The 26,158-nt window shown below is 41.7% G+C and overlaps 1 protein-coding gene across 1 annotated transcript in view; it reads left to right on the top strand.

The window, feature by feature from the left end:
* The window catches only part of WDR36 (WD repeat domain 36), a 1,582,076-nt gene that overhangs the window by 1,353,149 nt on the left and 202,769 nt on the right, over positions 1 to 26,158 (top strand). The window lies entirely within an intron of this gene.

Below are 26,158 nucleotides of genomic sequence, written 5' to 3'. Positions count from 1 at the left end.
GTATTTTTTAAGCATTTTTATTGCTTTTTTCGACCTTTTGTGCATTTCGACCACTGTTTGTGCTTATATTATTGTTATATTACCTGTTTTCTCTGTTTTTCTGAGCTTAATTTGTTGACTGCACTTCTTAGCTAAAGTTTTGCTTATAAGTTAACCAACAGGCTAATACACTCAAGTGTACTAGCCTTTGATAGCATTCAGTCGAATAACAAAGCATTTACTGTATTTTCTGTCTGTGTGTGTAAAAAAACAAAAAAACAAAAAAATACTTTTGCTTTCCTAACTTTCCTAGCTAGTTGTTCCAGTTATCAGATTTGCTGATCCCTGGGCTTTGTATTTGGTTCCTGTGTTCCTCCATTTTCTTGTGTGGCCAGAGGGAAGTTTCTTTATTCACCAGTGAGAGTGGGGAGTACTGAGCTGCCTGTTTGTCCTCAGAGGAGTGGTTAGAGACAGTAACTAGTAATTCATTGGCCATTTTGGGTCATTTCCTGTTTTTTCCAGCCCTCCTGCTATAAAGCACGCTTTGGCGGGCTTTTCTGGCATTAGAGAACTTGGCATAGCTCCTCGTGGTGCCCTGCAGAGTTCCTAAGGCAGCAGAGAGCAGAAAAAGCGACTTTCTTGATTCTAAGAATTTTTTAAGCATTTTTATTGCTTTTTCGACCTTTTGTGCATTTCGACCACTGTTTGTACTTATATTATTGTTATATTACCTGTTTTCTCTGTTTTTCTGAGCTTAATTTGTTGACTGCACTTCTTAGCTAAAGTTTTGTTTATAAGTTAACCAACAGGCTAATACACTCAAGTGTACTAGCCTTTGATAGCATTCAGTCGAATAACAAAGCATTTACTGTATTTTCTGTCTGTGTGTGTAAAAAAACAAAAAAAAAAAATACTTCTGCTTTCCTAACTTTCCTAGCTAGTTGTTCCAGTGATCAGATTTGCTGATCCCTGGGCTTTGTATTTGGTTCCTGTGTTCCTCCATTTTCTTGTGTGGCCAGAGGGAAGTTTCTTTACTCACCAGTGAGAGTGGGGAGTACTGAGCTGCCTGTTTGTCCTCAGAGGAGTGGTTAGAGACAGCAACTGGTAATTCATTGGCCATTTTGGGTCATTTCCTGTTTTTTCCAGCCCCCTGCTATAAAGCGCGCTTTTGCACGGAGTTGCCACAGGAGCACACAAGAGCAGCGGCGGTTAATCAAGGTTAAACTATTCGGGCTACCTAAAGTCCACTCTTCAAATTTTCCCTTAAAACAGCCTTCCCTGAACTGTACTGCTGATGTAACCAGCGTATTCTATATCTAAAAAGCTCAGCTCTACTTGACTCCTAAGTAGAATATTCTCTATCTGTAAAGCCTAGCACTTGCTCCTAAAGTACCTTTTTACTTGATATAGCACTTTTATTATACATAGTACCCCACCAGCCAAAAACCCCATTCGATCACCCACATCCCCCGGAGTCTTTTGAAGTCCTTGTCTATTCCTTCTAGCATGTCGAGGGATCAGTTGCTAGTGTCCTCTCCTGCTCAGCTGGTGAATCTGGGAATACTGAGGCAATGCTACAATTGTCTCATGTACACGGACAACCCTCTCCTTCTCCCACAAAACACAAATACATGCGAGAGATGCAACTATATAGCCAAACTGGAGGCTGAGCTCTCTCAACATAGGACTGGTAAGACCAGGCAGGAGGAGAAGTTAACCATACACACCACAAACCCAGTCTCACATAGTACTATCACAACTTCAAATCATACACATAAATACACAAAGACATATTCGGAGACTCTGATCAAAAATCTACCAAAACAGCAGAGGCCACCAAAGCAGACACCCAAACAACTGCCACCTCAGGACACAACACATGCAACACATAGACCACATAGTCAGTGTGCCAAACAGTCACAGCCCTTAAGGCCAAACACAATGCCAGACACACTTGTCATTGGTGACTCCATAGTCAGACACACTGACGTCCCGCTCACCAGATTGAACAAGGAAAAGGTCACAGTAAGCTGCCTGTCGGGTGCTAGAATCCGCCACATAACGCAAGCACTCAGGTCTCTCAACAGCAGGTACAAGTACGACTCTGTCATTGTCCACGCTGGTGTGAACGACCTGAGACGTACCTCCTTGGACTACATGAAAAGAGACATAGAGGAGCTCTCTGATTATGTAGCCCAGGCAGGTATGACCCTGACCCTGAGCAGTATCCTACCTTCACCAAGAATGATGCCACAATACAGAGACAAGATGATCAGCTTTAATTGGCTTAAACTGTGGTGTCATTCAAAGGGGATCCAATGTCTGTCTGCCTGGGATGACATGCTGGACAAGCCACGCTGCTTCGCAATGGACGGCTTGCACCTGTCACCCCTGGGCTTCCGGATATTGGCAAAGGCTCTTGCCACCCCCATAGTGCTTTTTTTAGGCAAGTCTCAAATTCTAAACCTACCACCCTAGAACACAAAAAAGGAAAAAAAACTAAGGGTAATGCTGCTCAATGCCAGGAGTCTCAACCTCAAGATGCATGCACTCAAGGCCCTTCTAAGTATGGAGAACATCGATATCTGTGCTGTGACGGAAACCTGGTTCAAGGCTCCCGAGAGCACCCCGGCACTATCAGGCTTTACCTCATATCATGCGTTCCGGCCCCAAAATCCGGACAACACCAAGAAAGGAGGGGGGGTGTCTATATTCATCAAGAACACCCACACCTCAAGGTTGGTGGCAACGCACGATGCATCGGAGACCATCCAGGTGCAATTAACCATAGGCAAGACTGCTCTGCAATTTGTAGCATGTTACAGGCCACCCTCTCAATCTCAGGAACCTCGCATAGCTTTCCTGAAAACACTGGAGGGAATAAATGCATCTCCAAACACCATCATACTAGGTGATTTCAGCTACCCGAATATAGACTGGGATCACTACTCAAGCCCCAACAATCTAACCCAAAGGTTCCTAGAGTTCATAAACTCAAATGCCATGGAACAACTAGTCACCATTCCCACAAGAGAAGATAACATACTAGATCTCATCATCATGAACATGGGGTCACAATGTTCAACACCGGAAGTATACCCTTCACTGGTGAGATCAGACCATAAACTAATCTCACTGGAAGTCCACATCCCGCCCCCACCTCAGATAAAAAAGACCACAGTGAAGAACTTCTCAAAAGCCGACTTCACACTTCTAAAGGCTAGTGTGGTCTCTTTTAAGGCCCCCGAGACTGTGGAAACCATTACTCAAGCCGCTGAATCACTTACAAATGCCTTCTACCAGCACCTACAGGACTGCATGGATCAGGCAATCCCAAACAAAACAAAGACCCTTTGTACCAAAGGCAAGCGTCCAGTTTGGTGGACCCCAGCCATAAACAAGCTCTACAACAAAAGGAGGAAGCTACTACAAGATAGAGCAAAATCCTTAAAAGGGAAAACACCCTTGATCATTATAAGTAAAAAATTAATATCTCTCATAAAATCATCCAAGTCAAATTTTGAGAGAAAAGTCGCTAAGGACTCAAAGGACAATCATAAGGCCTTCTTTAGCTATGTTAGAAACCTGGGAGGAAACTCCCAGATATGCTCAGAATTAGTTCAAAGTGATGTAAAAATTACTGAACCTACGTACATTGCCAACATACTGGCAGACAGGTTCAGTGCAAACTTCTCCCCCCCCTTCCCCCCCAAAAGGTGAGATATCTATACCAGGGAATTATAGCCCCCCGAACATCTCTAACGCTCAGGTAAGAACTGCTCTCTCCAAGGCAAAAAACACAGCATCCATGGGACCAGATGGTATCCCCTGTGCTCCACGAACTCAATGAGGAATTAAACCCGCAGTTAGGGCAGCTGTTTAATCTTAGCCTCACCTCAGGATACGTGCCTAAGGAGTGGCGTACGGCAACTGTGGTCCCACTTCACAAAGGCGGTGCCTCCACCGACCTGGGAAATTACCGTCCCATCAGCTTGACAAGCTTGATCTACAAAGCTATGGAGAGGATCATAATGGAACTCATAAATAAAGACATAGGAGACTTGCAGACTTTGGATCCGACCCAGTTTGGCTTTGTCAAGGGCAGATCATGCCTTTTAAACCTGGTGGACTTTTTCGAAACAGTCACCAAGGCCATTGATGAGGGAAAGGCAGTCCACACAGCCTACCTCGACCTGGCAAAGGCTTTCAACACAATACCCCACTCTCAGGTATCATTGAAAAACTCATCAGCTTAAATGTAAACCCATACGTCACAAGATGGGTTGCAAATTGGCTAAGTGACAGAACCCACAGGGTCAGAGTTGCTGGCGCCATGTCAGACTCAAAGCCTGTCACAAGTGGTGTCCCACAGGGCTCAGTCCTGGGCCCTCTCCTGTTTGGCATCTACTTTTCAGATGTACAAGCAAACACAGGAGGATTATGGCTGACAAAATTTGCAGATGACTGCAAACTGGGCACCATAGTTGAGAACACATCTGACACCCATATCCTTCAGAAGGGTCTTATAGAAACGGAAAACTGGTGCCAGAACCATGGCCTAAAATTAAACGCCAAAAAATGCATAGTCATACCCTTCGGGAAAAACAAGGTTACCCCTAGCTACTATATAGGCGGCAACCCACTAAGCACAGAAGAGGTTATCAGGGATCTGGGTACCCAGGTTGACAGTAACCTTTCATTTGATACTCACGTTGCCAAAGTAGTTAGGAAGACCTTCTACATTGCCCACCTAATCATGAAGGGATTCACTTCTAGATCAAGGGAAGTCATCATCCCCCTGTACTCATCACTCATCAGGCCAATGATTGAGTTCAATGCCCCATTCGGAATGTATCTGACACGACACCTGCAGCAACTGGAAAGGCCTCATAAGTTCCTCACCAAAAGGATAAAAGGTCTCAAAAATATGTCCTATGCTGCCCGACTGAAGGAACTTCAGCTCTACTCAGTCGCTTACCGTCTGCTCAGAGGTGACCTGTGCCTGACATACAAGGCCATGTCCAACCCAGAATTGATGAACATGCTTCACCTCAAAAAATCTAGATCCCTCAGAACTACAAGGGCGGGAGACTTAAACCTTGACACAGTTATTAATAGGACATGCTGGAGGGACAGATTCATCACCCAGAGACTCCCCATGCTGTGGAACAAAATCCCGGTACATGTGAGGCAGAGCACCTCGCTGGCTTTGTTCAAGAGAAATCTTGACCAATGGATGGGAGATCGCAGATATACCCCAGGGATTATCTCAGTGTCACTGCTTGACAGAGGCACAGCAAAATAATGGGCATAGTATCCTCCAAACTAAAGGGGTGGTGAAAGCCACAAAACTCTGGCTAGGCTTATAAATGCCCTTGGGCAGATAGCCTAGTATGAACCTATGAAATGTACAGATTATTTTAGCAATGAGTTTTTCCATTGACTGTACAGTTCAAGAAGTGTTTGTCAGGCTGGGTTTTGTATTTGTGTGCAGCTGTTTTGGTTAAGGGGCTGTCAGACTGATTGTGTCATACTAGTCACTTGAGTAGTTAAGGAGTAAACAAAGGGCAACATGGTAGACAGTTTGAAAAAAATTGACAGCAATCACAGGCATGCTATGCCAACATTTTTTTTTTATTTTGCTAGAGACTTTTCATTTTGAACTGTTCAATCTTTTGCAGTCAGTAATTTACAGAAAAGATCTTAAATTATAGTTTTCTCCAAGTGTTTTTGAATTGTATGTTTGTCTTAAAAGAAAAAAAAGTAATCTCAAACACAGCAATTTTTTTTTTAAGTGTAGTAATGGCCCTCGTTGTTAGCATTAAGGGGAAATAATGAACCTTCTGGGGTGGGGAGGCCTGCACCTGCAGTGTTGGACTTCACAATGCCCATGGGCTGTCAATGTTTTCCTTACAACGCCTTTTCTATCTGGCATTATTGCTTAACAAGTGCCTTTGAAGGTGAAGTGAACTTGTATAAAGATTGTTTTGATTGAGAAAATCAAGGATCTCATGAGCTATATCCTAAGGATCATTACTGGCAGCTTGATGTTTGTGTATAGGAGTAGCTGCTGATGGCAGACATTTGTATGCAACCATTTCTTTTCACCACTCGGATGTCATTTGGTATGTGCTTTTTCAGTTTCAAGTAGTGGCTTTAAAAGGCAGCCTGACTATACTAAAGAACAACTCTCTAATTGCCTCAGTATGTTTTTATGCTTATTCTAGATGGTCATGCATTTCACTTTGTAATTGCTTTCTTTTCTGAAAGGCATTCTTGCTTATCAGTGAAAAAATGTATGTTGTCCTTGATTCAAACCGCAAGTACAGTTGTTTCTGTTTCTTCTGTGGATGAATTATATTAGTCACCAGCAGGTGGTGTAAATGACAGACTCCCCACCACCCAAAGATACCCAGTTCCAGTGTTTGTTTTTCTTGGCGGAAGTATATTGTATTAAGTGCAGTGTATGCTGTGATACTTCAGCCATTGTCCAAAAAGTTAAAAAAAAATGTATAGCATTCGTAGAACACAAGAAGTTGCTTTTATTTTCTTTTGGTGCTCCTTTTGCTTCTTAGATTCTGTGACAAAAATAGAAATGTGCAGAACTAAAATAAAGGAAGATTGTTGGGGTATGATGGCAGTATTTTCCAGAAAATAATTACTAAAGGTGTCTGACATCACCCCTGTACTGAGAACCTTGTAGTACAGCAAAGTAAGCAGGGAGCCACTTTAATCTTCAGTCTAGTAGACAGCATGTATTTCAGAGGGTACTACCTTCTTAATGGATACCAGAATAAAGGTTCATCAGGCCATTGCATGGTGTAAAGCCTGTCTGAGTTTCCCTGTTGTCCAACAATCTTTTTTTTTTTTCAGGGGATTCCAAAGGAATTGAGAACGTTTTGGGCAGCCTGACATTGTACAAGTTTGAAAAATAAAGAAGGTCCAGGTTGGGGAAACTTTTAAACTGATAAAAGGAAACTCTCCCTTGGTGGGAGATCAGTCCACTAACTCCAGTGTCTGGTCTCTGTTATCCTCAGTTGTTATGGCTGCTCATAGAGAATGGGTCTAGAGACCATTAATGTTATTTCTGCTTCCTTTTCTACTACCTTTCCTACTGCTGTGGTAAGATCATCCAGGGATTAAAGGTAAGTTGGGTGTACACCTAAAGAAAAATAGTATTTAAGGAAAGGACACCTTACTCCCAAGAAGCCTGGCATGCTTGCAGAGGAGAGTCAGATGTCAGCTGTATGGATGTTGAAGTCTTTTGTGGTTATTGGTCATAAGAGGATGGTGGTACAGGCATATTTTGACAGTGCAGAAGGCTGCAACTGGTTTTAGGGCTGGCCCTAAACCAAGAAAGCTGTAAAGAAAAAGAGGAAAACAGGAGCATGTACTCCTATTCTCAGATTTCGAAAATGAAAAAGAGCAGGAATTTAAATAAGATCAGGTGTCTTTCTCCTTGAACTTCAGCATAGGTGATTATGGTAATGACAACATTTCCTTATATTCCAGTTCCCCTCCAGGGGAAGTGTCTGGTGCTGATGTACATTTAATGAAAAACTTTAAATTGGTCTAAAAGGCTTCCTTTATGAAGACAGCAGTATGTTGAAGTTCCAGACATTGGATCAGCCTTAGCTCTAGCCGTTCTACTATTCATTGTTTCTCTTTTTACTTAGTAAGGTATATCAAGAGCTCTACACCATACTGCCTGCTACTGAAGAAAGAGCACTCGCTGAATATAGCTGCTGTTACTGGAACTCTCTGACTGATCCTGAGACAAGAAAGCTTTTGTCACTAAAAGGGTCTGGCATCACACCTGTATCGAGAACCTTTTAATACAACAGAATAAGCAGGGATGTAGGTACATTTGGAAGGAAATTATGTATTTTGGCCACTTGGGCTATTCATTACCTCACCCATATGGGACTGTAGCAGTCTGGTACCTTGAAACAGATTGATTACCTTACTGAAACGATTTTGGATGTCTTAGAGAAGTTGCCTAAATGTATCATACAAGGTGGGGTCACATATAGCTAAATGCAGGTGAAATACAGTAAACCCTGTTTCTGATTTTGTCATATGAAGGTGAGTTTTGCAACTGTTTGAGAAGGGTGAAAATAAGCAGAGCTAAAAATGGGCCTACTGTGGGCCAGATTCTAAAACATTTCCTATTATTGTTAAGAGACTTACTCTGGTCTAAGTCTGCTTTATCAGTAGGCCTTGCTGTTGGTGCAAGTGACTTACTGCAGTGAAAGTCTTTTGGAATCTGGCCGTATGTTAATTCAGAATACCTTGTGGATGTTGCATGATTTTTTTTTTTATCTCAAGTACATGTAAGGTCTACACTTATGCATTCAAGGAGAGTGGTAATGTGTGCAAATATGTAAAACCTGAAAATATGCATTTTGCAAGTTCAGTGTACCACCCACATCCCCTACTCATATATTTGTACTGAGGTTGCAGCCGCAACATGGAGAAAGCCTACTTTCTCCACTTTAGTTGTTTTCAAAACGGAATTGAGATTACTGTTTTGAGCCCAAATGCATCACTGCAAGAAGTAGAGAGTGTTGACTGCCTCGAGCCAGCAAAGCAGAAACAGAAAACTGGCAAGTATAGCTCAAACAAATCATATCCTTAGAACAGATGTTTCACATAAATGCTACATGCTATTCATAAATGCAGTGTCAATTACCCAGTCTCGTACCAGCTCTTGAGAGGCAACCTATGCTTAGTGCATAGCTCAGTGAAAGACCCTGTGCTTTTTGACCTTCTCTGTCTTCACAGAACAGACAGTGTAACAAACAAAATCCAAAGACCTAAACCTTGAATGTAATTTTGACAACATCTCCCAAAGCAAGAGGTTTCCTACCCAGAAATTCCCACCTTTGGAACAGATTCCATCTGCACATCAAGCAAAGTACCACCCTAACTACCTTCAGAGACGTTCTTGCCAGTTGGGCGATGACCACAGATTCGAGCCTGGTATTAATGTGCTTGACCTTCTGTCCAGAGGAAATTAGATTACCCTACATGGGTAGTTTGTCTAAGCTTCTGTATGGCTCTCTAGCAATAAGCTCAGTATAACCTATGAACCCAAGGTAAAAATTGGCCATTTTATGGAAAATAGACGAGATGGACTCAACTTTGAAATAGAATGCAATCTCAAAGGTAGCATCAGTCATGTATGAGGAGAGAACAGCAGCAGTAACATCCTCAAGATCTTCTTTCACAGCACATCATTCTTTTGCCAGCTGTGAGATTCAGTGCTGTCTGTTGACTTCTGTCCTTCCCCATGCTTGTTGAATAGGAATCAGATTTAATATTTTAACAAGAAAATGGGAGCAGATAACATCAGACAATAGGTAAGAGAGAGTGTATCACAGTGGTACACAGTTTTGTTGTAGTAGCCCAGATCCAAGCCACACCTACGCCTCTCAACCTCTAAGCACATGAAAGCTGGACAAAAACAGTCAGAAATCATAGTAGGTCAGAGACCCAAAATCAGAGACAAATTTTAAATATTTTTATTAGAAACTTAGAAAGTTCCTAGAATAAAATGAAATCTGAAACTCAAATGTATGGCCTTATTTAGTTAGTTCTGTCCTCAATAATTTGCCAAAAAAACCTCAAATCTTATGAGGAGCGATCAAAAATATGAGTTGAAAATCTGGACTGTTAAGAGGTATGGCCACACATTTTCGAACAAAACAATACCTGGCCTTGGCAGTCCCACTTATACAAATTCATATTGCTGTTTAAGCAAAATAATTCGGTTTAAATGTAGAAAAGGAAGCGTAGTTTTATTCAGAATTTCCCTGGACTCCAAAGCAAAACTAACAGTAGACAGGCAGGAAACCTGCCTTCACATTCCATACTTAATGTCATGCAGGATATTTCTGCAATTTGTGGTGGAGATTTCCCATTTTATACGTATTGCCTTTCTTGCTGCCTTTTCTACTGTACCAGTAGTTTTGGAAGTACCTGCCCTTCCATACTTGCTAACCTGCAATGTAAGGGAATTTGTTTCACCATTACATGTTTGTCTGCCTGATTCAGACAATGTCTCTGGAAGTCTTGCAGTCTGCACTTCAACAAAATCTGCTCTGTGTTCAACACTTGGGTATAGGCACAAACATACAGAAGTAAGGGCTGGTGCACTCTATTATAGCAAAAGACATTTCTAGAAACTGCATTGAACATAAAAATTCAGTCCTACAGGACAGGGAATGAGTTATGATGAAAATTTTTCAATAAAAATCAAACCATGAATGTTAAGTTGTCAGTCTCGCCTTCATTCTTGCTGGATGGGTTCGGAGCCGATCCTCGGCTCCGACTCGGCACTTGCTAAGCTCAAAAGTCACTTCCACCAGCTCGAGGCAGCCCTATATCCCATGATGCAAGGCGGTGATTACCCAGATCTCGTTTGCCGCTTCGCTCATGAGGTAACTTTCTACCAGCTCCTGGTAAGTGAAATTTTCTCTACCTTTTCTAAGACTTTAGTCCACCCCATTACCTTATTTTTATATATATATTACTTGGTTAATTCCTCGATTCACTTAGCCCTATTCCCGTTAGTGTCTCGTTCCCTTTACTTATATTTTTTGCTAGTCGGGCCTTAGGTCCTTACCCCTCCTATATTTTTCCTGTCAGGGTTTGTTGTGTGTGTCTGTGTTTTTTTCCCTGTACGTGGTTTAATTAAACTAGCTTAATTTTTTTTTTTTTTTTTTTGGACTGAGTGTGTAGTGTGTGTGTGTAGACACTCAGTAATGTCTAAAGAAGCTAGGGTCTCAGGCTGCAAGAAGTGTGACTCGTGCTGTCAGAAGATGTCTCTGACAGACGGTCACACTTCTTGTATTTACTGCCTGGGACCCCTACACCTGCCTGGGACCCCTACACCTGCCAGGACTCCTGTGCTATTTGTCACTCCTTCAGCCAGAGTGTCCTGCAGGAGTGTAGAAACAAACTCATTCTCAGGGGCTTATTAAAGCCTGAGAGCTCCCCGGCTAAGTCCGGCTCGGGGAAGCCCTCAAAGCCTCCCAAGGTCCAGGCTTCAGTGTCCAAGCCTTCGTCCTTGGATCCGACTCCCTCGGAGTCGAGATCGGCTCCGGCTGGAGCCGATCCTTCCTTCTCTGAAGGTTCGGTATCTTCCTTCTTAAACCCCCTTTTATGAATCCTCCGCAGTGGGATCTAAATTTAGTGCTGGCATCCTTAATACTTCCCCCTTTTGAACCGGCTGCTACATGCTCGTTAAAATTTCTCTCTTGGAAGACGCTCTTTCTGGTCGCTATTACTTCGGCTAGAAGGGTGTCTGAACTTCATGCCCTCTGTGTTCGTCCCCCGTACTTGGTCTTCCACAAGGATAGAGTATCTTTGAGAACTAATCCGTCTTTTTTGCCCAAGGTTGCTTCTAAGACAAATTTAAACCAATCTATTGATCTTCCAGTATTTTTTCCCAATTATTCTGATAGGGCGGAACAAAAATTGCATTGCCTAGATGTTCATCGCCAACTCAGATATTACTTGGACAGATCAAAGCAATATAGAAAGTCTGATCAGCTTTTTCTTTCTTATGCTGAAAATAAGAAAGGTCTCCCTGTTTCTAAGGTGACCTTATCCAGATGGCTGTCTTCCACTATTTCTTACATTTATCAGCTTAGGAGCAAACAGCTGATCTCAACACTGAAAGCACATTCTACCAGAAGCCTAGCCACATCTACAGCCTTTCAGGCTACCCTTAGACACTATTTGTGCAGCAGCCACTTGGGCCACTCCTCATACCTTCGTCTCACATTACAAATTGGATTTGGGCTCCAGGGACAGGGCGAGTTTTGGTTCCACAGTTCTCAAGAGTCTGTTCCATTGAGCCACCCAGGATAGAGGTGCTAGGGACATGGTCCCATCCAACAAGAATGAAGGCGAGATTGACAACTTAACATTTAGAAGTTATGTACCTACCATAACGTTCCATGTTAGTTGTCTTCTCTCGCCTTCTTTCTTGCGTCCCTCCCTCCTGTCCCCCTAGCCTGGACAGACCTTGAACTGTCTCCTTCTCTGGGAGTTTTTCTCCCTGGGACACCAGTTAGCTCTGCACTTAGTTACCTGGGTTCCCCTTACAGTTTTTCTCAGGCTAGTTGTTCTTCTTCCCTTGGAGGAAGATAGTAGTTATTTTTCTTTTCCTCTAGCTACCAAACGAGATCTGGGTAATCACTGCCTTGCATCATGGGATATAGGGCTGCCTCGAGCTGGTGGAAGTGACTTTTGAGCTTAGCAAGTGCCGGGTCGTAGCCGAGGATCGGCTCCGAACCCATCCAGCAAGAAAGAAGGTGAGAGAAGACAACTAACATGGAACGTTATGGTAGGTACATAACTTATAAATTAATCTTATGCATATCTGTCATACTGGGATTCGCATCTTCTGCTCTCTTAATGGTTCCTTATTCATGGCTTTTCCTGAGGGAAGTTTAGTAGAAGGCTTAGCCTCAAGAGTTCAAGTGTCCTTTTCTGTCCTTCATGGGAAAGAAAGTGCAGTATTGGATCTGGCAACAGTACTTTTGCCCTGGTCTAGCACTCTTCCCCCAAACCTAAAGATGTTCAACAAACACACTGTCTTACTAGCATATGGGTAGTAGAGCACTACTTACCCCTTCCCTCTGGCAATCTGTCAAAGCTCAGCTACTCCCACTGCCTGTCTGTAGGTGTGAAGAGTCAATCACCTGACAGGATTAGTGCTGCCCTTCAAACCCACGGACAGAACCCTTTCATTGTTCTAAAGCCACAGTAAGAGAAGACTCTCTTGGAAGGCTGCTGTTCTCTCTGGTTTACTTTAGCTTGCTGAGCTCAGGCAAGAAACCCTTTTGGGTTTACCCCCCCCCCCCCCCATTTTTCTGTCTGTGCTTAAACTGTGTATTCTGCTGAATTTGTTTTTTCTTTTTGGAAAATTACATTCACTTACAGTTTTGTGTACTGTTTATTTTAAGACAGTTCTGAGTTTTTGTGGGGGTTTAACCCTTTTAATGTGTGTTATGGCTATTGGTGAATGTTTAACTGAGTTTTTGTGCTAAGGCCATTTTAGTGCATTGTCTTGTGCTGCCAGAATTGTGAGTAAATTGTGTCTGTTATTTCTGTTGATTTAAAACCTTTTTTTGAAAGTTTTGACAGGAAAACTTGCTGTTTTGCATTTTGTTTCTTGGGGGCTAGGATTATTTGAGATAATCGAGCAGATTTGCAGAATTTTGTAGTTTCATAGATTCATATGTGTTTACTAGGCTAACAACCAAAAGGGCCATTTTAAGCCTAGCCATACATCCCAAATCTATGAGAAGTTCTGTTACCCTTGATATGCATTAAGGGGAGTTTGGGAGGTGAAACATTTGCAAGCTGTGACCTGGGAAATGAAACATTTACAGGCTGCCTTTGTCCATTAGAGACATAAATGCCAAACCAGTGATTAATTTCTGTGTTCCCCATCCAGTTGTCCAAGTTACAGCCTGTTCCAAAGAAGGGGTAGTCTCCAGAATACATACCTGTCTCTTCAGCAGGTCCTATCAGGAACTTAAAACCGATATTAGATGATGGCCCCCAGTTCTCTTTCAAAAAGACAAAAACCCTTACACCTTCAAGGATTATCAATATTCCCAGGTTAGCTTATCCCAGACTGACAGAACACTCCCTAACGGCATGTATCAATGCGGCAAATGTGTAGCGTGTAAATTTATTTTTATCTATACCAATTGCACCTTTCCACATAATAAGTTTACTGTAAGCCCACAAGAGTACCATGACTGCAACTCTGTAAATGTAGTTTATGCAGGTATTTGTAACTATTGCAACCACTTGTATATAGGCAAGACAACCAGGAAACTCTCAAACAGAATTAAAGCGCATAATGCAGCCATCAGAAAATGGGACCCCAAAAATGCTCTGGCCAAACACAACAGTAAATGCTCCGGTCTCCATGACTTTAAATTCCTAATCCTGGAGAAAACTAACCACTTTGTAGGTAACACCAACACTCTCTTAGAAATCACTCTCTTAGAAATGCGCGAACTAAAGTGGCAACTACTACTAAACACTGATGTCACCCCGGGACTAAATGAGAACTTAAACATTAAATGCGCACTCAGGTGATTAAATTAAAAGTGGCACCTTTTTACGTTTGAGCTCACCCGATTGGCATTATCTTAAAATTGCATTCTTATTCCGATGAAGTTCTATAAAGTAAGAACAAAAGCGCTCAACCCACCTCTGTTGAGCCTTATTTGTCTGCCAAGTTCTAGTGAAGATAAAAAAGTTTTTTCACTGTTTGTCATAGACAAGGTTTAAGTCTTTAGAACAGGTAATTCTGGTGCTGTTTGTTTTGTGGATATGCAAGAGGTTCTTCAGAGTAGATTCTGACAATTCCTTTTATATCAGGCATAGATCTTCCCCCTCAACAGCCAGTAGGAGGAGACAGAATACTGAACAAGGATGAGGCCTTAAGGCGATCTGCATAGAACAATAATGGTGAACCTTTTTGGTTCAGTGTGTCAAAAATTCGGAAAATGCCTAATTTGACTCTGCTGGTGTGTTACCCCCCCCCCCCCCCAGAACAAAACTAAATTTAAAAAATAAATAATAAGAGACATGGACAGTTTTAAAGTATTAGTACTATTAATTTCAGACACTGACAGAAAAAAATGAACATGAATTAATATACATGGCCTTTGCAGACTCTATCAGGAAAGTATACTGGAATAATCTTTGAGGTTAATAGCTTCCTTATCTCTGCAGCAGTGTTGTTGAACAAAATAATTCAATGCACTTCACATGAGCAATGAATGCAAAAGCATTGTCTTTGGTAACTCTGGTGTTGATGATCACTGGCGTGTCACCCAAAATGTTGTGGTATGTCATATGTTCGCCATCATTGGCATAGGACATGTTACTTATGCTCTGGATTCTTTTAGTGAGGAACTTCTGTGGACATTTACATTTTTCATTTTCCTTAGTTTCATGGTTTCATAAGTTCATAGATAATTACAAGGATAGCTTTCTTAATAGGCCATTCTAAGCCTAACCAATTTCTTTCTCAAAGGTGAGAGTCAAACACTGTTTCTTGTGACTATGAGCCAAACACCTTAACCATTATACCAAGCCTCAATATTATTTTTTCATTTAAATCAAGATTTTGGTGCCATTTTGTTTGTGAAACATTTCTGACAGGAATTTTTCGTAAGTTTATACTTAATTTCTTTTAAGGACTATTTTAAGCTGATTTTGTTCATGTAGGGCCAAATCTAGCTTTTATTTATTAAATGTTGGGACTTTTGTAACATATTTTATGCTTTGTGCTCGACTACTGAAATTGTTTTTTTTTTTTTCCCTCAGTGCAGTATTCCATATAGTATCCCTTTAGCAATAGACTTCGGATTGCTATTTAGAGGGAGAGTAGTGGTATTTGTCCGTTTTGTACCAGGCTAACTGTGCAACCAGTGTTGCTATTGATATGGCTATTTTTTTGACTCCTGACTTGATGGACCCAAATATGGTGCCCCACCCCGATCATCTTAACCAGTGTGCATCTAAAAACAACAGTCAGTAAATAAATAAATTAAATTATGCCTCAGCCTATGGCTTGTGACTCCACAGTAGCCTTAGCCTTTGTCAGGCTATAGGACCAGTCAGCTTCTGTTACCTCTAAGTACCTTAGTGTGGTTTTAGTACTGCAGCTGTGTGTGACACAAGGTTCATACACATCCTCTGGGCCTGTACTATTGCCTGCTTCAGGTTTGGGGAGACCAGACATTTTAGATGCAGGGGAAGTCAGGGAGGTGCAGAATCCATTGCCAGTGTTGCTGCATCTTCCTCTCTCCCTCAAGGATTCTTCTACTAGTGCATTGCATACATAGAAGGTACTGAAGATCCACCATGCATGTGGTAGGGCAGGAGTTTGGCTGTTTTCCCACCTTAGAGTGTGGCTGTGGCTAGATCTTTTGTTTAGGCAGTTGATTACAAGGTGCATACCTATGTTATGAGTAATGTTGTCACTTCCACCTCTGGTCAATTATCTAAGGGCAGCAGATGTTAAAGGAGGCCAGAAAACTTGCTACTAAAAAATCTTACATTTACAAATGGATGAGGTTTTCTTAGTGATATCTAAATGGAAACGGAGGTTGAGGTTAATATTCCTCTGGTTTTGAAATATTTGTTTGAGCTACTTCAGGATGGCTTAACATATGTGTCCATTAAGGTACATTTAGCATCCATCTCTACTTGTCTGCCTATGGATCCCCCTTTTTCTTGTTATTTTTTGGTAAAACAGTTCATGAAAGGAGTTTTGCATATGAGCCCCACACACACACACACACACAAGCAAATTCCTTCTTCATGGGATCTCAACTATGTTGTTGAAAAATTGACTTGACCACCTTTTGAACAAGCAGTTCAAGCTGATCTGAAACACTTAATGTGCAGAACTGTTTTGCTTATTGCTCTGATGTCTGCGAGGTGAATTTTTTGAGCTACACACTATCATAGTGGGAAGTGGGACAACCTTACCTGATTTTACAAAGGGATAGGGTTGTGTTATGCACTAATTCTTCTTTTATACTGAAAGTAATCTCAGAATTCACTCACTCTGTTAATCTCCCTATGTTCTTTCCGGAACCTAAGAATAAGGGAGAAAGGATACATAATAACATTGAATGTCCCTCTTAATGTTATTGGCCAAAGGCAGTCACCACGACCCTCCCCATACTCTGGATCTGCTCACACAGGACAGCAGATGTTACTACTTTGACAAAATGAAACCCTTTATTTATTTATTTATTTAGTTGTCATTTGTTAACCGAGTTAGTCCAACTGAGCCAAAAGCCATTTTTCAGTGAACTGAGGAGAAAAGCTCCAAATATATGAAAAAAATGCAAGTGCAAAACTGTACAAATTAAATTTAACAGTTCCAAAAATTCAAAGCTTTATGAATTAAATTTAACAACTGCATAAAAAGTTTATACAAGGTAAATGGGTTATAAAGAACAAGGCAAGATAAACAGGCTATAAAGAGCAAAGATAGGTAGAAGTTGAAATATCTATGTAGGTCTGTAGCATAGAAGTTAATGTGCATGTTATATAAAATATATATACAGTAAAGCTGCTGATAGTTTGTCATTGTATAATCTATATCCCTAAGCGCTATATACATAAAATATATATATACAAAAAAACTGCTGAAAGCTTCTCATTGGCCTACTAGTGGTTATTTAGTCTACATACCTAGGAGGTATAAGAATATAGGATAAAGAGAGTTGGGGGGTGATTAGGTTGGTTCCTGGTGAGGGCAGGAGCTAGAGTTTGCAAGGAAGTTTTTCAGTTCTTTTTTGAAACTGTTTGTGATATTATGAATATTAGAGGGGAGTTTGTTCCAGGCTTGGACCACAGTGCTTATGTAAAGTTTACCTATGTTTTTAATAAGTTTGTAAATATCAAGAAGTAGTTCATAGGTTCATAGGTTCATACTAGGCTATCTGCCCTAGGGCATTTATAAGCCTAGCCAGTGTGTGTTTGGCTTTCACCACCCATTTTAAATGAATTTTTCTATGCCCTTTTTCGAGGTTAGTATACTGTGCCTCTGTCTAACGGTCACACAGAAGTGATACCTGGGGTAAACCTACGATCTCCCATCCACTCATGAAGATTCCTCTTGAAGAGAGTCAATGAGGGACTCTGCCTAACCTGGAATGGGATTTTATTCCAGAGTGAAGGGAGCCTCTGGGTTATGAATCTGTCCCTCCAGCATGTCCTATTTATTTCAGTGCTGAGGTTCAAGTCTCTCGAGCGCGTAGCTCGATGGGATTTGGATTTTCTGAGGTGCAGCATGTCCATTAATTCCGGGTTGGACATGGCTTTATACGTCAGGCACAGATCGCCTGTGAGCAGGCGGTATGCCACTGAGTAGAGCTGGAGTTTCTTTAACCGGGCAGCATATGGCATCTGTTTGAGCCCTTTGATCCTCTTTGTGAGGTACTTTTGGGGTCTTTCCATTTGCTGCAGGTGTCTGGTAAGGTACATCCCAAAGGAGGCATTGTACTCAATTATGGGCCTGATGAGGGATGAGTAAAGAGGCACGATGACCTCCCCTGATCTAGATGTGAATCCCTTCATGATTAGGTGGACTATATAAAATGTTTTTCTAACCACTTTGGCCATGTTGTTTTCAAATGAGAAATTGCTATCAACTTGGGTCCCCAGGTCCCTAATTACTTCTTCCGTACTTAATGGATTACCACCTATGTGGTAATTTGTGGGCACTTTGTTTTTGCCAAAGGGGATGACTATACACTTTTTGGCGTTTAGCTTGAAGCCATGGCTCTGGCACCACTTGTCTGTTTCTATGAGGCCCTTTTGTAGGATGCTTGTGTCAGCTGGAGAGTCGATTATGGCGCCTAGTTTGCAGTCTTCTGCGAACTTGGTCAACCACAGTCCTTCCGTGTTGGCCTGTACCGCCGAGAAATATATACCGAACTAGAGAGGTCCCAGGACTGAGCCTTTTGGGACGCCACTTGTAACTGGCTTGGAGTCTGACATGGCTCCAGCAATTCTAACCATGTGGGTTCTGTCCTTGAGCCAGTTTGCAACCCATCTAGTGACATAGGGGTTTATATTTAAGCTGGTGAGCTTATCTATAATGCCCAAGTGGGGTATTGTATCGAAGGCTTTTGCGAGGTCCAGGTAGGCTGTGTGGATCACCTTCCCCTCGTCAATGGCCTTGGTGACTGTTTCAAAGAAATCGACCAGGTTTAAGAGGCAGGATCTGCCCTTAACAAAGCCGAACTGGGTAGGATCCAGTGTCTGTAGGTCCCCAATATCTTTATTTATGAGGTCCATGATGATCCTTTTCATAGCTTTGCAGACCAAGCTAGTCAGGCTTATAGGGCGATAGTTTCCAGGATCCGTTGAGGCACCACCTTTGTGGAGAGGGACCACTGTTGCTGTACGCCACTCTTTGGGTACATATCCTGTAGTAAGGTTGAGATTGAACAGTAGTTTTATGTTTAGGTTTAGGTTGATCGGAGCTATGGAGGATATGTAGAGTGGAGAGGGAAGGGCAGACTGAAGGTTTATTGATTTAAGGAGTGAGTGATTTGTAGCTGGGATAATAGCAGTAATTGGGGGAATTCAAGCCAGTGGAGTTGTTTTAGAGCAAGGCAGTGGTGAGATTTGTTGGATTGGTTGCTGGCAAATGTAGCTGTTTTATTATATGTTTGTTCAAGCTTTGTGATTAATGCAGATTGTAGATGTGTAAGAATAGGAGAGGCATGGAGAGGGCAGGGAAGGAGGAATGCCTGTGCCAGAGAGGGTTTGGAGTCAGAAGACAAGAATTTTCTGTTTCTGTAGAGTAGTCCCAGTTTTGATGTATTTTTAATGCATTGTTGAATAACGAGGTCAAATGTTAATTGGCCGTCAATTGTGGTACCCAGAAGCTTAGTGTGCGAGTCAGCTTTGATAATAGTGTTATCAAGAGATAAAAGTGTGAAAGTGGTCTTATGATGAGAGGAGGATTTAGGAATGAAGAGAAGGAGATTTTTTTTTTAGGGTTAAGGATGAGTTGGTTATCAGTTATCCATTTTTCAATGGTGAGAAATGGGTTTTGAGTAATAGAATGCTGGTGAGTGATGTTATCAGACAAGGAGATAAGAGTAGAGTCGTCAGCATATTGTAAAAGGGAAGAGGTGTACCACGGGATGAGTGGAGGTTGTTAATAAAGATTTAGAAGAGAAGAGGCCCTAGAATACTTGGGGACAACTGTCTGGATAGGTAAGAAAGGGGAGCCAGGAGGATTTCCATCTGACTGATTATAACCTATTGTAGCTGGAGAACCAGAGAACAGTGGAGGTGGAAAGGTTAAGATCAAATAGTTTGGTTAGTAGTTTAGAGTGAGATACAGTATCATAAGCTTTCAAGAGATGTAGGAATAGACAGCCTTTAGGAAGGCTTAAAGGCTTTTTGTTTCCTTCACAGGGGCAAAGAAGGGTCAACCTCAGGACTGTTAGCGTTGACAAGCGTTTTATTTGGCTCTCTCTTGAAATGTAGGTACTCAAAATGCCTAGTGCTGACAGACCAAAAATAAAAAAAGTTTAAAAATCCAGGAGAAGAGCGAATCTCGAACATCGCTCTTCTCCTTTAAATTACCTTTTAACAAGTTGGGGGGTAAGCTCTCCGACACCTCCGCTGAACTTGTATATACTAACTCCGACATTGCTATACATCAGACAAAAGGGAATATTCTGTGAAATGCCATCTTGGACTTTGTATATCCAAAACGATTTTTTAGCCATTCAGTCTCCATATTTCAGAATTTGCTGTAGTGGGTCCAGACATGAAATAAATGGTTACTGTTTTATTTCCCTGTGTATTGCAGTATCTGATGTCTCTTTGAAAAAGGTTTGACTTATTCATCTTTTAAAATATATCTTTCAGCCATTTGACTTTCAGTATCTGTAAAGCCTCCTTAAGATGTTGTCTGAACAGCAGTTGCAATCCTCAGAATTGTGAGAGAGAGAAAAGGCAAAAATATGTTGAGTCCGATATTGAGTTGCATAAAAACGTATTTCCCTTATTTTGTGGCTCAGCAGTCTTTGAGTTAATGTATATAAGTAGCAGGGTGTGGGGGATTCAGCCTCACCATGTTGAGGGTACAGAGATTTGTTCCCCCCGTTAAAAAATGCTTTAAAGATATTGCAGTGAGTTTCGAAATTCTTAGTTATGTGTCTTGCACTTTTGACAACTGAATTTTATACGCTAAGACTTCCTAGACATCTGCAGCCCTTTTCAGTATGGTTTCTGAATTTACATTGAATTGGTTTGTTTTTTTTTTTTTTATCCTAAGCAAGAACATAAAGTGGAAAATTATTTTACACTTCACAGATGTACAGGAAGCTCTGGGGTATTCTGTGCAAAGGGCAAACATCAGACTGATTAGTTACTGTTTCCCTTTCCTTCATGAAAGGGATTCTGAGTTTCTGGTAGTAGCACAGATCCTCCCCTAATATTTAACTAGTTGCACTGCTTTATGTAATTATAGGTCCAACAGTATACTTACCTGGGGAGGTTAGGGCTGATTTAACTGGGTCAGTAGTTGGTATTGCAGACTTCTTCCACAACATATCTATTCAGAATATATTCAAGGGTTCTACATTTTCATCCATTCACATTTTTCTGGGGTGGCGTGATACATTTGGATGCCCAGACCATGGACAGAGCACACTTTGCTTCTGCAGACCTGCAAGGAATAATGTACACAAGCCTCCTGTCAGGCTGCATTCTACTTTTTTTTAAGTAATGGTTAGTCAATTAACAATATAATTCAGCAGGGATTGAGAACGAAAACTAGAGACATAAGAAGGAAAGGGATCCCAAGTGAAATTTAAAATTTAATCTAGTAACAATAGCTTATCTTATTATCATTGCAACATAAATAAAAAATAAGAATATATGCATATTTACTAATCACACAATTTGTTGTAGTCAGCAGGGTAATCAGTTTAAGGCAAACCTGGCCCACACCCTTGATGCCTTGGAAAATGTGCCCTTTTAACAAAATTGTACGAGACGGGGGAATGGAGAATTGGGCCAGAACTCCACATAATTTGGAAAGTGAGAGAGCCTTTTTCACATCCTATACTGCTTGACAATCTATTTCAACCTCACTCCAAAGAGAGGTTGTCTCTTGGCAATTTGCAAAATGTTCAGTCAGTGCTCCAATATCCCTACCAGGTATTTACTTAAAAAAGAAAATAAGCCGATTGCATAGAGATATCAAGTAAAATTTTGCACGTTAATACATTCTAAGAAAGCAGGAGAAAATTGCCTCAGAATGGATTCATGCTGTTATCATGCATAGGCAGTTTGACCTTGGCTGTCATTTCATCTTTCTACATAAAGGTATCAGATAGAGTTCTTTGGAGCTCTGTAAAAACTGTAAACAGAGAAGATACCTTCCTTAAGCCCTACTATCTGACCAGAAACATTCTCAACCTGCAGTATTCAATGTACTGAAGTACAAGTCTAGGGCCAGATACTGTTGCAGGTATTTGTTCATCATCTGAAACAAGCTACAATAGAATAGACATTCTGTCTAATTAAGACTAAATTCCAGTCAAGCTTCTTGAAGTGATAAAACCTTGTCTTTTCTAATTATTTGCATCCTAAATCAAAGCCTCCTCCTCACAAATTCCTGCAGTTTTCCCCACTTCATCACCAACAGTGGGAAACTAGTTTGTAAGGGGTAACCAGAACTCGGGTCTCTTGCTCTGTCTTTCTGTAAAGATGATTTGATTAAGTAGGCATTGACCTTCCTCAAGTGATTTTAATGTTGGGGAATCCCATTTCCATCTCTTTGAGGACCCAACATCCAACTGATTAACATCTCTCCTACCTCTGCACCGGTGTACACCTTGACCAATGTTAGGCCAGTGTTTTCATCTTATTGACCTTCCATGCTGTATTGTATTCCTGAAACAACCACAGTAAAAGCAACTGTAGTTCAAGGGACATTGAGTATATCCTTAATTCATTGAACTGAATTTCCCCTCCAAGCTATTGGATCTAACCATGACTTCAATTTTGACTCTTGTTGTGGGGTCCAGCAGAAATTGGACATTTTTTTGCCTCCACCTGGCTAATATTCTTTAGAATAGATGTATCATCATTGTCATAAAAAGATACTGGAGTATTGGCAAGATGATAATCTTAACCAAACTAACTTTCTGGTTCACAGCCTGCATCCTGCTAAACTATAGATGTTCTTCATGTTTCACTGTTGCAGTCATTACATTTGGGTTATCTGCCTGCAGGTAGCCCTAAGCCGTCCTGAATACCCGAGTCTTGGATTCCTGTGTCGAATGCGCTCTCTTCTTCCATGACGTCAGGTCATCAGAGATATAAAACATGCAGCCCATGCCATTGCATCAGTCTTTCTTGCTGCATGACCCTCAACTTCAAACCCTGAACCTTGCAGCCTGGCTAATTCCTTGAGCTCTCCAATAGCATCCCTCAGTAAGCAGGTGCTAGATGTTATTCTGGAGGCAAGGAGGCCTAGTACTAGAAAGTCCTATGTTGAAAAGTGGAAAAGATACTGTTCCTGGCGCCAGACTCTGGGGATGGGCACAACAGTGCCCAGCTTACCTCATATACTTCAGTACTTAACAGAAATGCTCCACAAGGGCCTATCCTTCTCATCAATAAAAATTCATGTCTCTGCCATTTCAGCACACTATAACACGGAACCACCCCTCTTCTCTCACCTGATGCTGAAGCAATTCCTCAGAGGGGCCAAGAATTTAAGACCCCCCCCCCCCCAGGAGATCCCCTACTCCAGCCTGGGACCTTAACTTTGTATTGGAAAGCTCACTCTCCCTCCTTTTGAGCCAGCTGCAACTGCAGAGTTAAAATTCATTTCTTGGAAAACAGTCTTCCTTCTAGCTGTCACTTCAGCAAGAAGAGTGTCTGAATTGCAGACCCTCATGGCAGTGGAGCCCTTCATTTTCTTCCATGCAGACAGGGTTTCCCTCAGGACCAATCCTTCCTTTATGCCCAAGGTGGTGTCTAGTGTGGCCCTAAATCAGTCCGTTCATTTGCCTACCCTTTTCCCGAATCCACAAAACAAAGGAGAAACGAATACTGCACTCTTTGGACGTGCACAGACAACTTAGATTTTATTTGGGCAGGACTAAACCTCTCAGAAAATTTGAACAGCTGCTAGTTGGCTTTGCTGCAGGGGCAGAGGGGAAGGCCATTTCAAAGCAAACCATTTCTCAATGGATAGCCCATTGCATTTATTTCTGCTATAAGCACCATGGAAAAACCTACCCCACAGGGGATAAGATCACATTCCACCAGGGCTGCATCTTACCTCTACAGCCTTTCTTAGAGGAGTCCCTTCCAGGGACGTACTAGAAGCTGCTACTTTGAGCTCTGTACATACCTTCACCAAGCATTACCACATGCCTATTTTTTCCAAATCCAGAGCTGGTTTTGCCACTGCAGTCTTGTAGGACTTAATAGCTGGCCCTAATACTCTCTAACTTCCTCCCCCCTTCCTTAGCTTTGGGAATCAACCCAAATGTAATGACTGCAACAGTGAAACACTAAGAACATAGCACAGTTGTGTACACTTACCATAAATGTAGATGTTAGAGTATATTCACTGTTGCAGTCCTAGTTACCCTCCCTCCAGCCCCCTGACTTCTCTTGGCTCTACCTTTCCTTCTTGTTTGGTGTATTTAAACTTTCTGGTGTATTTGCTTTTTGATGGAGGTGTACCATAACATATCATTTCTTCCCTTTGTGGGGGCACCTGACATCTGGGGCAAGAAAAACTGATGTAATGGCGTCTGCTGCATGTTTTATACCCCTGACAAACTGATGTCGTGGAAGAAGAGACAGCATCCGACGCAGGAATCCAAGACTCTGGTATTCAGGCCGGCTGAGGGCTACCTGCAGGCATATAACCCAAATGTAATGACTGCAACATTGAATACACTTGAACATCTACATTTATGGTAAGTGTACACAACTGTACGTTATTGTTCTCTAGAAGAATGTTCAATAGCCTGCCTCAAACCTAGGTTGAAGTGGGTCCAGTGTCAGTACCCAAATGTCACACATAGGGTATACTTCTCCAGCTTGACTGAGGGAACCAAGCAAAGCATATGAGTTGCGATTTAACTATGCTTACTTGAAGTTTGACATCTTGCCAGTACTACACAAATATAGTTTTGAATTCATCTTATGTGGGATTGTCAACAATCAAGCTAATAGCTGCAAATGCCTCCGTTCCCATATTATCTTCCCACTCCTTGTGAAAATTTCTACTTCAACCTGCCAAAGTCTTTTCTGTGGAGAATATAAGATCATCATCAACCCCCTTTTCTAATTTTCTACACTGGGTCAGGGTGTCATATCATCTGTCACCATCTGTCTATATTCAGTGCCACTCTCCTACTTAACAGTCACACCTGACTCGCCAGTATTCTTTCCCACAGTCCATCCGTCTCTTTACTGGATGTCTTCATTACCTTTTGCATTCATCCTGTCTCTCTCAAATCTTCTTTACAAGAAAGTCTTCTGCTCTCCTGCCCATGTTCCCAAATTACCATAGTCTGTTCTCTTTTACCTTCTTTGCAGTTTGAGCTACTGTGACTTCTGCTCTGATGTGCTCATTTATTTGTCTGTCCCACAGTGTGATTCCTACCACCTGTCTCAGGCACTTCATCCTTATCACATCTAGCTCCCTCAACTGCTCTGCTTTCACTCCATATGTTTCTGTACCCTACAGTAGTACTGGTTGCACCATTGTTTTGTATACTTTTCTTTTCAACTTCTTTGACATTCTTCTGTCACACACTACTCCTGACGCCACTCTGATTCTCGCTTTGCCCTCTTCATTCAGGCTTTCCTTCTCCTCGACCACCCCTCCTATATATTTGACACTGTTAGCCTGTTCCACTGTTTCCCCTTCAGTCTAAATTTTCAGGTTGACTTGTACTGAATCCGGCTCTGAATTCAAACTGGTCATCTCCCATGTTACTTTCTACTGCTCTTTGTATTCATTTGTCAGCCACCCTCCCCAGCACTTTCATGCAGTGTGATAGGAGTTTGGTACATCTGTGCAACCCATGGTTGCCAATGCCCACTTTGTTCTTGTATTCTGGCACTAGTGTACCTATTCTCCAGTCGTCTGGAATATGCTTTTTCTCCTTACTGCTATGATTACCCTCTGGAGTCATTTCTCCCCTACCTCACCTAACATCTTGATCATACCTGACATGACTTCAATCTGAGCCTGTTCCTTTCCCTGATTTCATTTTGTGTAATGCTGTTACTTGTTTTTCCTCTTTCATCGTGGGCAGTATCTTAGGCAATATAACTTATGTGGTGTTTTCTTCATTAAGAAGTTGCTGGAAGTACTCCTTCCATCTGCTTTTGATGTCTTGTGGGCTGGTAAGCTGATTGTTGCTGGCATCCTTTGTGGAGACTGCAACTTTCATTGGTAATATTTTTAGCTACAGAAAGTTGCTTATATTGCAGAACACTTTCTTATGCAGTCTTCTGTATGACTGAACAATCTCATAGATACTAAACCACATCCCCACTGTCTGTTTACACACCATTTTGACAAATCTACAAACATCACATCAGTAGT

The sequence above is a fragment of the Protopterus annectens genome, chromosome 2.part2, assembly GCF_019279795.1.
Source record: "Protopterus annectens isolate FY-2018-M chromosome 2.part2, PAN1.0, whole genome shotgun sequence".
In the NCBI taxonomy this organism is placed as follows: Eukaryota; Metazoa; Chordata; order Ceratodontiformes; family Protopteridae; genus Protopterus; species Protopterus annectens.
Note: the sequence above shows the minus strand (reverse complement) of the source record. Positions and strands in the feature narration are given on the sequence as shown.